General features: G+C 55.1%; 1 protein-coding gene across 5 annotated transcripts in view; it reads left to right on the top strand.

Annotated features, from left to right (window-relative positions):
• The first annotated feature begins 700 nt into the window (after positions 1-700).
• Positions 701-10,890, top strand: part of FSIP1 (fibrous sheath interacting protein 1) — a 941,373-nt gene continuing 931,183 nt past the window's right edge. For 4 of the 5 annotated variants that reach the window (XM_085627480.1, XM_085627479.1, XM_085627477.1 and 1 more), the window contains exon 1: positions 701-857. The gene's annotated coding sequence lies outside the window, so the exon portion shown is untranslated. The remainder of the gene's footprint in view (positions 858-10,890) is intronic. The other variant, XM_085627476.1, reaches the window with a different exon arrangement.

The raw sequence follows: 10,890 nt of genomic DNA, 5'->3' as shown, positions 1-10,890 counted from the left end.
CAGTGAGAAGAGAAGTATGAATGTTGGTGTTATGGGTCTCACCAATGAATGTGTGAATGTGTGGTAGTGTAACATTTGTTCTGTGACGAAAGGAGGATTACGGTTCGGGTTTGTATTGATTCCCGTTACCCAGGTGTCCGCGCTCCACACAGGTAAGCCAGCGTAATTACTTACACCTCTGAATGGGGGCCCCAGATGGGTTTAACTAAATGAATGTCAAGTTTTCTTATTGTGCACCAAGAATCAAAGACAAAACAACGACCTTTAATATAAAACACGAAAGACATGGATATACACCTGTAACTGAATTTCAAAACGCAATAATCTGGATACTACCGGCATCTCTGCGTGTCTAAACTGTGGGATCCCGGGCACACAGCTGAAAGCAAGCCCGGTGGACCCCCAGTCTCCCCGGACAGCACTGCGGCCACCACTCTGCCAGGAAGGCCCGGCGGCTCCCCCCACTCTCCCTGGCGGCTCCCCCCACTCTCCCCAGCAGCTCCCCCCCACTCTTCCCGGAAGGCACGGCGGCTCCCCCCACTCTCCCCGGCAGCTCCCCTCACTCTCCCCGGCAGCTCCCCCCCTCTCTTCCCGGAAGGCACGGCGGCTCGCCCCCACTCTCCCCGGAAGGCCCTGCCTGCGGCGCTGTGGAAAGGCCGCGCGCAGAGCCGAGCTTCGATGCTTCTCGCGCTGTGACGTCGTCGTCACTAGGGACGTCTGACATGCGCGTAAAGTGCGTCATTACCGAGGACGACGTGAGTCACGTGCTGCGCGTCGTTGCTACGGACGCCGCAAGGGCTGGTCCTCTGGAGGGAGCTGGACTGTACCAACGGACGCCGGGCAGGAGCGTGGACCGGGTAAGAGCCCGGCGGGCGCTCTCCGCCTGCAGCCCTTGGAATCACTGGTGGGATGTGTGACGTTGGGGGCAAGGCGACCCGTGCGACTTGGAAACAGTGTATGGAGGCGGGGTCACCGAAGGGGGCGTGGTTCTCTGTACTGGCCGTGGGTATACAGTGTCTAGGGGCGTGGTTCTCTGTAGTGGGCGTGGTTATGCAACGTTATAGGGGCGTGGTTCTCTGTAGTGGGCGTGGTCATGCAATGCTCCTGCTGGACTAGGGAAGATGCAGGCCACAGGTTGGAGGCAGCTCAGGGTGGCAGAAAGCTCTGGGTGGCAGACTGCTCAGGCTGGAGGCAGCTCAGGGTGGAGGCAGCTCAGGGTGGCAGGCAGCTCAGGGTGGCAGGCAGCTCAGGGTGGCAGACAGCTCTGGGTGGCAGGCAGCTCAGGGTGGCAGGCAGCTCAGGGTGGCAGGCAGCTCAGGGTGGAGGCAGCGCTGGGTGGCAGGCAGCTCTGGGTGGCAGGCAGCTCTGGGTGGAGGCAGCGCTGGGTGGCAGGCAGCTCAGGGTGGCAGGCAGCTCAGGATGGCAGGCAGGTCTGGGTGGCAGGCAGCTCAGGGTGGAGGCAGCTCTGTGTGGCAGGCAGCTCTGTGTGGCAGGCAGCTCTGGGTGGCAGGCAGATCTGGGTGGCAGGCAGCTCAGAGTGGAGGCAGCTCAGGATGGCAGACAGCTCTGAGTGGCAGGCAGCTCTGGGTGGCAGGCAGGTCTGGGTGGCAGGCAGCTCAGAGTGGAGGCAGCTCAGGATGGCAGGCAGCTCTGGGTGGCAGTCAGCTCAGGGTGGAGGCACCTCAGGGTGGCTGGCAGCTCCGGGTGGCAGGCAGCCAAGAATGGATTACAGTTTTTTTTAGCTAAAAACCGTTGGAAGAGAAGGACTTTCAGATTCGTTTTCAAAGTCTTCAGCGAGGTGGTTGACTGCAGATTTGGGGGTAACGAATTCCAGATTCTGGTTGCACTTCCTGAGAAGGATTCTGCCATCATTCGTTCCTTTTTAAAGGACGGGGGTTCAAGGTGATTGCTTCTGTGATATCCGTGGGCTCTAGGCCCACATGCTGTTGAAGGAGACATAAACCAACACCGGAAACATAGTTGCTGGTAATGGCCACGAGTTCGTGCGCTCAGGCTCCTTTATTAGCAAAGCCCCTAGTTGGTAACACTTGCGTTGGATGGGTGTTGGTGAGTGTATAGGCCAGCCCCCAAGGGAGTAGCTAGCACAACATTCAACTGTGTCCAACAGGACACAACACTCCGCCCAAATCATATGAAAACAAAAACAACAAACAAAAGTCCAACCTGTAGGAAGGAATGAGAAAAAAACGAAAACAACTAAAAGTCTCACAGTGCAGGACAGCGGTGGAAGGGTGCAGCTGGAAGCAGCCCGGCATCTTGGCACATGTCCATATTTTACCAGGTACATCTGGACACGAACACAGTGCTGATGAAGTCTGGCCCTCCAGCTTTGCATCAGTTAGACCCGAAGACCACCCTCAGAGGCACCCTGATCTACCGACCTCCGGGACCACGCACCCAATTCAGCGAGGACATCGCCGACTTCGTCAGCCCGCATGCCCTCCCCTCCGCTGACTACATCCTCCTGGGGGACCTCAACTTCCACCTGGAGAACAACAACGACCGCAACACCAGCACCCTGCTCGACAACCTCGCCAATCTTGGACTCAAGCAGCTGGTGTCCACCCCCACCCACCTCGCCGGACACACACTCGACGCAGTCTTCTCTTCCTGCACAGACATCGACTTCAGCCACGCCACAGAGCTTCAATGGACGGACCACAGCTGCGTCCACTTCACCTTCAAAAGAACGACGACCCACCACCACCAGCAACAGGCTGCCCGCAGAAGCTGGAACAAGATCACAGCCGACCAGCTCGCCACCTCCCTGAGCCAGCACCCTCCTGCCAGCTCAGCGAACCCCAGCCAGGCCGCCGACAACCTCACGAAGTGGATCAGCAACTGCGCGGACGAGCTCGCCCCGCTGAGGACCCCGCCCAGCAGACCCGGCAGCAAGAAAGCCCCATGGTTCACCGACGAACTCAAGAGCTCCAAGAAGAACTGCCGAGCCCTCGAGAAAGTCTGGAGAAGGGAACCTACACCGGACAACAGAACCTCCTTCAAGGTTGCCACCCGGAAGCACCACCAGCTGATCCGCGCCGCCAAGAAAACAGCATTCAAGGACCGGCTGGACAACAACGCACACAACTGCAAGGAACTCTTCAACATCGTGAAAGAGCTATCCAACCCCAGCGCAGGAAACAACGACATCACCCCATCGCAAGACCTCTGCAACTCCCTCGCCTCATACTTCCACAACAAGATCGCGGACATACACAACAGCTTCAACAACCAACCAACGCACACCACGACAGAACAACCACCCCCCACCACCACCCTCCACGCCTGGACCCCGATCAGCACCGAAGACACCATCCGCACGATGAACTCCATCCACTCCGGATCACCGACCGACCCCTGCCCTCACCACGTCTTCAACAAGGCCGACGCTGTCATCGCACCCCACCTGCGAGACATCATCAACACATCCTTCGACACCGCCACCTTCCCCGAGAGCTGGAAGCACGCCGAACTCAGCGCTCTACTCAAGAAACCCACAGCGGACCCCACCGAACTCAAGAACTACCGCCCCATCTCGCTCCTCCCGTTTCCAGCCAAAGTCATCGAGAAGACCGTCAACAAGCAGCTGGCCGCCTTCCTCGAGACGAATGGATCCCTCGACCCCTCACAGTCTGGCTTCCGAGCCAACCACAGCACCGAGACCACCCTCATCGCCGCCACCGATGACATCCGAGCCCTGATGGACAACGGAGAAACAGCGGCCCTCATCCTCCTAGACCTCTCCGCGGCATTCGACACTGTCTGCCACCGCACCCTAGTACAGCGCCTCAGCAACGTCGGAATCCAGGACAAGGCTCTGGAATGGATCATCTCCTTCCTCGACGGAAGAACACAGAGAGTCCGCCTACCACCGTACAAGTCAGAGGCCACCGAAGTCATCTGCGGCGTCCCCCAAGGATCCTCGCTGAGCCCCACCCTCTTCAACGTCTACATGAGCCCCCTCGCGGCCATCGCACGCCAACACAACCTCAGCATAATCTCCTACGCCGACGACACCCAGCTGATCCTCTCCCTGACCAACGACCCCGCCGCCGCAAGAGCCAACCTGCACGAAGGGATGAAAGAGGTAGCCGAGTGGATGACGACCAGCCGCCTGAAACTGAACTCAGACAAGACGGAGGTCCTCATCCTGGGCTCTTCACCCTCCGCCTGGGACGACTCCTGGTGGCCTCCCGCCCTGGGCACCGCACCCAAACCGACAGACCATGCACGCAACCTGGGCTTCGTCCTGGACTCCTCCCTCTCCATGACCAGACAAGTCAACAACGTCTCCTCGGCGTGCTTCAACATCCTACGCATGCTACGGAAGATCTTCTGGTGGATCCCCACCGAGACCAGGAAGACAGTCACCCAGGCCCTCGTCACTAGCCGACTGGACTACGGCAACGCCCTCTACGCCGGTACCACCGCCAAGCTCCAGAAGAGACTCCAGCGGATCCAGAACGCCTCAGCCAGACTCATCCTCGACATCCCACGAACCAGCCACATCTCCGGACATCTGAGAGACCTACACTGGCTCCCCGTCAACAAAAGAATCACCTTCCGCCTCCTCACCCACGCACACAAAGCCCTACACGACCAAGGCCCGAGCTACCTCAACAGCCGAATCAACTTCTACGCTCCCAAACGCCACCTCCGTTCAGCCAACCACGCCCTCGCCGCGGTCCCCCGCATCCGAAGAGCGAATACAGGAGGAAGGTCCTTCTCCTACCTGGCCGCCAAGACCTGGAACTCCCTCCCGACCGACCTGCGCCTGACCCAAGACCACCTCTCCTTCAGGAAGAAGCTGAAGACCTGGCTGTTCGAGCAGTAGCGGCACCCCCCCTACCCCCAGCGCCTTGAGACCCTACGGGTATGTAGTGCGCTTTAGAAATGTCTTTGATTGATTGATTGAGTTAACTGACAGTTCCCTTACATGATGTTAGTCAGTCCAGTGTACTCTTGCTGTAAGCCAATTCATGTTGTCCAGTTCATACATAGGTGCATCGGGAGCCTGAGTGAAATCCATTGTAAGCATCTTAATCCATTGATTACAGCCTTGGAAACCGCTGGTGGGGCATAGTAAAATCCACCTCTTGTGCTCGGGGAGGCCCTTTCAATGGGTTGCCACGGGACCGCCTATGGGCTGCACTGGGTCTGCACCTGTCCGCATCTAGACAGCCGCAAGACCATCTCAGAGTCTCTGCCTAGTCACTTGTGCAACTTCAAGGGTAGATGTAACCAGGACAAACATGCTCACACCACCAGGACAGGATGCACGCCAGCTAAACAACTGGATTGGTACACGGTGCAGGACTCCACTCATGTCTTTTAATGCCCCCTGGATGGTATTGATGCACATGGCTAATGATGGGATGGCAGCCATGAAATAACTTGTAAAACGTGGCGACAGGCAACACAATGCATGCCATTTATATACATGCCCTAAAATGTAGCGACAGGCCACGGAAACTCACAGGGGACTCCTGCACACTCCGTCACATCCTTAGAACTCCGCATCTTCTCCCGTCACAGACCACTCCCTGGTCCGGTCCTGTCAATAGGACTGGGAGGCTTCCCAGATGCGCCAGCCAGGTCAAGGATGACAGTGAAAATAGGATCCGGTCTGTATCCCGGCAATTCAGGATCGCAATGGGAGGTACAGGACTCCCTTCTCATTTACAGGTGTGTCAACTGTACTTGCCCCTCTCTTTAAGCGGTGGCCACGTGCCACCAGAGGCATATGCCCTCATCATCAAGAAAGGCAACAATGCAGCAATGTAAGTCCTTTTCCCAGGCACCTCCAAACCGTGGCTGAATCCAGTAATGCAAGGAACTGCCATCCCTTTAAAACAGTCCTCAAACAAAGCTTTGTTTTCCAGCCTCCGAGTGCTTAGTGGGCCCCACTCCCAGCGTGCTTCGCTGTTTGATCATCGCTGGCTCTCTTCCTTCCAGGCTGCCCTGTACGCAGCATGAGTGTCAATTTAGGGGCGCTCAGTTGCAGACTATGCAGTAGTTCAGGTGCAGTAACTCGAAGTAGCCACAAGGCAGCACTGAGCATGTGTATAGTAAATGGCAGACCTTCCACATTCTGAACCTTCTCAGTGTGCATGGCTCTACTGCTTGATACTGCGTGGGGCCTTGCAGTCTCCTGGACGGGAGGAAACAGGCAAACAGCACTGAGCATGTGTATAGTAAATGGCAGACCTTCCACATTCTGAACCTTCTCAGTGTGCATGGCTCTACTGCTTGATACTGCGTGGGGCCTTGCAGTCTCCTGGACGGGAGGAAACAGGCAAGCAGCACTGAGCATGTGTATAGTAAATGGCAGACCTTCCACATTCTGAACCTTCAGTGTGCATGGCTCTACTGCTTGATACTGCGTGGGGCCTTGCAGTCTCCTGGACGGGAGGAAACAGGCAAACAGCACTGAGCATGTGTATAGTAAATGGCAGACCTTCCACATTCTGAACCTTCTCAGTGTGCATGGCTCTACTGCTTGATACTGCGTGGGGCCTTGCAGTCTCCTGGACGGGAGGAAACAGGCAAGCAGCACTGAGCATGTGTATAGTAAATGGCAGACCTTCCACATTCTGAACCTTCTCAGTGTGCATGGCTCTACTGCTTGATACTGCGTGGGGCCTTGCAGTCTCCTGGACGGGAGGAAACAGGCAAACAGCACTGAGCATGTGTATAGTAAATGGCAGACCTTCCACATTCTGAACCTTCTCAGTGTGCATGGCTCTACTGCTTGATACTGCGTGGGGCCTTGCAGTCTCCTGGACGGGAGGAAACCGGCAAGCAGCACTGAGCATGTGTATAGTAAATGGCAGACCTTCCACATTCTGAACCTTCTCAGTGTGCATGGCTCTACTGCTTGATACTGCGTGGGGCCTTGCAGTCTCCTGGACGGGAGGAAAAAGGCAAACAGCACTGAGCATGTGTATAGTAAATGGCAGACCTTCCACATTCTGAACCTTCTCAGTGTGCATGGCTCTACTGCTTGATACTGCGTGGGGCCTTGCAGTCTCCTGGACGGGAGGAAACAGGCAAGCAGCACTGAGCATGTGTATAGTAAATGGCAGACCTTCCACATTCTGAACCTTCTCAGTGTGCATGGCTCTACTGCTTGATACTGCGTGGGGCCTTGCAGGCTCCTGGACGGGAGGAAACAGGCAAGCAGCACTGAGCATGTGTATAGTAAATGGCAGACCTTCCACATTCTGAACCTTCTCAGTGTGCATGGCTCTACTGCTTTATACTGCGTGGGGCATTGCAGTCTCCTGGACGGGAGGAAACAGGCAAGCAGCACTGAGCATGTGTATAGTAAATGGCAGACCTTCCACATTCTGAACCTTCTCAGTGTGCATGGCTCTACTGCTTGATACTGCGTGGGGCCTTGCAGTCTCCTGGACGGGAGGAAACAGGCAAGCAGCACTGAGCATGTGTATAGTAAATGGCAGACCTTCCACATTCTGAACCTTCAGTGTGCATGGCTCTACTGCTTGATACTGCGTGGGGCCTTGCAGTCTCCTGGACGGGAGGAAACAGGCAAACAGCACTGAGCATGTGTATAGTAAATGGCAGACCTTCCACATTCTGAACCTTCTCAGTGTGCATGGCTCTACTGCTTGATACTGCGTGGGGCCTTGCAGTCTCCTGGACGGGAGGAAACAGGCAAGCAGCACTGAGCATGTGTATAGTAAATGGCAGACCTTCCACATTCTGAACCTTCTCAGTGTGCATGGCTCTACTGCTTGATACTGCGTGGGGCCTTGCAGTCTCCTGGACGGGAGGAAACAGGCAAACAGCACTGAGCATGTGTATAGTAAATGGCAGACCTTCCACATTCTGAACCTTCTCAGTGTGCATGGCTCTACTGCTTGATACTGCGTGGGGCCTTGCAGTCTCCTGGACGGGAGGAAACAGGCAAGCAGCACTGAGCATGTGTATAGTAAATGGCAGACCTTCCACATTCTGAACCTTCTCAGTGTGCATGGCTCTACTGCTTGATACTGCGTGGGGCCTTGCAGTCTCCTGGACGGGAGGAAACCGGCAAACAGCACTGAACATGTGTATAGTAAATGGCAGACCTTCCACATTCTGAACCTTCTCAGTGTGCATGGCTCTACTGCTTGATACTGCGTGGGGCCTTGCAGTCTCCTGGACGGGAGGAAACAGGCAAGCAGCACTGAGCATGTGTATAGTAAATGGCAGACCTTCCACATTCTGAACCTTCTCAGTGTGCATGGCTCTACTGCTTGATACTGCGTGGGGCCTTGCAGGCTCCTGGACGGGAGGAAACAGGCAAGCAGCACTGAGCATGTGTATAGTAAATGGCAGACCTTCCACATTCTGAACCTTCTCAGTGTGCATGGCTCTACTGCTTGATACTGCGTGGGGCCTTGCAGGCTCCTGGACGGGAGGAAACAGGCAAGCAGCACTGAGCATGTGTATAGTAAATGGCAGACCTTCCACATTCTGAACCTTCTCAGTGTGCATGGCTCTACTGCTTTATACTGCGTGGGGCATTGCAGTCTCCTGGACGGGAGGAAACAGGCAAGCAGCACTGAGCATGTGTATAGTAAATGGCAGACCTTCCACATTCTGAACCTTCTCAGTGTGCATGGCTCTACTGCTTGATACTGCGTGGGGCCTTGCAGTCTCCTGGACGGGAGGAAACAGGCAAGCAGCACTGAGCATGTGTATAGTAAATGGCAGACCTTCCACATTCTGAACCTTCAGTGTGCATGGCTCTACTGCTTGATACTGCGTGGGGCCTTGCAGGCTCCTGGACGGGAGGAAACAGGCAAGCAGCACTGAGCATGTGTATAGTAAATGGCAGACCTTCCACATTCTGAACCTTCTCAGTGTGCATGGCTCTACTGCTTTATACTGCGTGGGGCATTGCAGTCTCCTGGACGGGAGGAAACAGGCAAGCAGCACTGAGCATGTGTATAGTAAATGGCAGACCTTCCACATTCTGAACCTTCTCAGTGTGCATGGCTCTACTGCTTGATACTGCGTGGGGCCTTGCAGTCTCCTGGACGGGAGGAAACAGTCAAGCAGCACTGAGCATGTGTATAGTAAATGGCAGACCTTCCACATTCTGAACCTTCTCAGTGTGCATGGCTCTACTGCTTGATATTGCGTGGGGCCTTGCAGTCTCCTGGACGGGAGGAAACAGGCAAGCAGCACTGAGCATGTGTATAGTAAATGGCAGACCTTCCACATTCTGAACCTTCAGTGTGCATGGCTCTACTGCTTGATACTGCGTGGGGCCTTGCAGTCTCCTGGACGGGAGGAAACAGGCAAACAGCACTGAGCATGTGTATAGTAAATGGCAGACCTTCCACATTCTGAACCTTCTCAGTGTGCATGGCTCTACTGCTTGATACTGCGTGGGGCCTTGCAGTCTCCTGGACGGGAGGAAACAGGCAAGCAGCATTGAGCATGTGTATAGTAAATGGCAGACCTTCCACATTCTGAACCTTCTCAGTGTGCATGGCTCTACTGCTTGATACTGCGTGGGGCCTTGCAGTCTCCTGGACGGGAGGAAACAGGCAAGCAGCACTGAGCATGTGTATAGTAAATGGCAGACCTTCCACATTCTGAACCTTCTCAGTGTGCATGGCTCTACTGCTTGATACTGCGTGGGGCCTTGCAGTCTCCTGGACGGGAGGAAACAGGCAAACAGCACTGAGCATGTGTATAGTAAATGGCAGACCTTCCACATTCTGAACCTTCTCAGTATGCATGGCTCTACTGCTTGATACTGCGTGCGGCCTTGCAGTCTCCGGACGGGAGGAAACAGGCAAGCAGCACTGAGCATGTGTATAGTAAATAGCAGACCTTCCACATTCTGAACCTTCAGTGTACATGGCTCTACTGCTTGATACTGCGTGGGGCCTTGCAGTCTCCTGGACGGGAGGAAACAGGCAAACAGCACTGAGCATGTGTATAGTAAATGGCAGACCTTCCACATTCTGAACCTTCTCAGTGTGCATGGCTCTACTGCTTGATACTGCGTGGGGCCTTGCAGTCTCCTGGACGGGAGGAAACAGGCAAGCAGCACTGAGCATGTGTATAGTAAATGGCAGACCTTCCACATTCTGAACCTTCTCAGTGTGCATGGCTCTACTGCTTGATACTGCGTGGGGCCTTGCAGTCTCCTGGACGGGAGGAAACAGGCAAACAGCACTGAGCATGTGTATAGTAAATGGCAGACCTTCCACATTCTGAACCTTCTCAGTGTGCATGGCTCTACTGCTTGATACTGCGTGGGGCCTTGCAGTCTCCTGGACGGGAGGAAACAGGCAAGCAGCACTGAGCATGTGTATAGTAAATGGCAGACCTTCCACATTCTGAACCTTCTCAGTGTGCATGGCTCTACTGCTTGATACTGCGTGGGGCCTTGCAGTCTCCTGGACGGGAGGAAACAGGCAAGCAGCACTGAGCATGTGTATAGTAAATGGCAGACCTTCCACATTCTGAACCTTCTCAGTGTGCATGGCTCTACTGCTTGATACTGCGTGGGGCCTTGCCGTCTCCTGGACGGGAGGAAACAGGCAAGCAGCACTGAGCATGTGTATAGTAAATGGCAGACCTTCCACATTCTGAACCTTCTCAGTGTGCATGGCTCTACTGCTTTATACTGCGTGGGGCATTGCAGTCTCCTGGACGGGAGGAAACAGGCAAGCAGCACTGAGCATGTGTATAGTAAATGGCAGACCTTCCACATTCTGAACCTTCTCAGTGTGCATGGCTCTACTGCTTTATACTGCGTGGGGCCTTGCAGTCTCCTGGACGGGAGGAAACAGGCAAGCAGCACTGAGCATGTGTATAGTAAATGGCAGACCTTCCACATTC

This window comes from Triturus cristatus, chromosome 9 (assembly GCF_964204655.1).
Source record: "Triturus cristatus chromosome 9, aTriCri1.1, whole genome shotgun sequence".
NCBI classification, from domain to species: Eukaryota; Metazoa; Chordata; class Amphibia; order Caudata; family Salamandridae; genus Triturus; species Triturus cristatus.
This window is presented reverse-complemented; position numbering and strand designations above follow the sequence as displayed.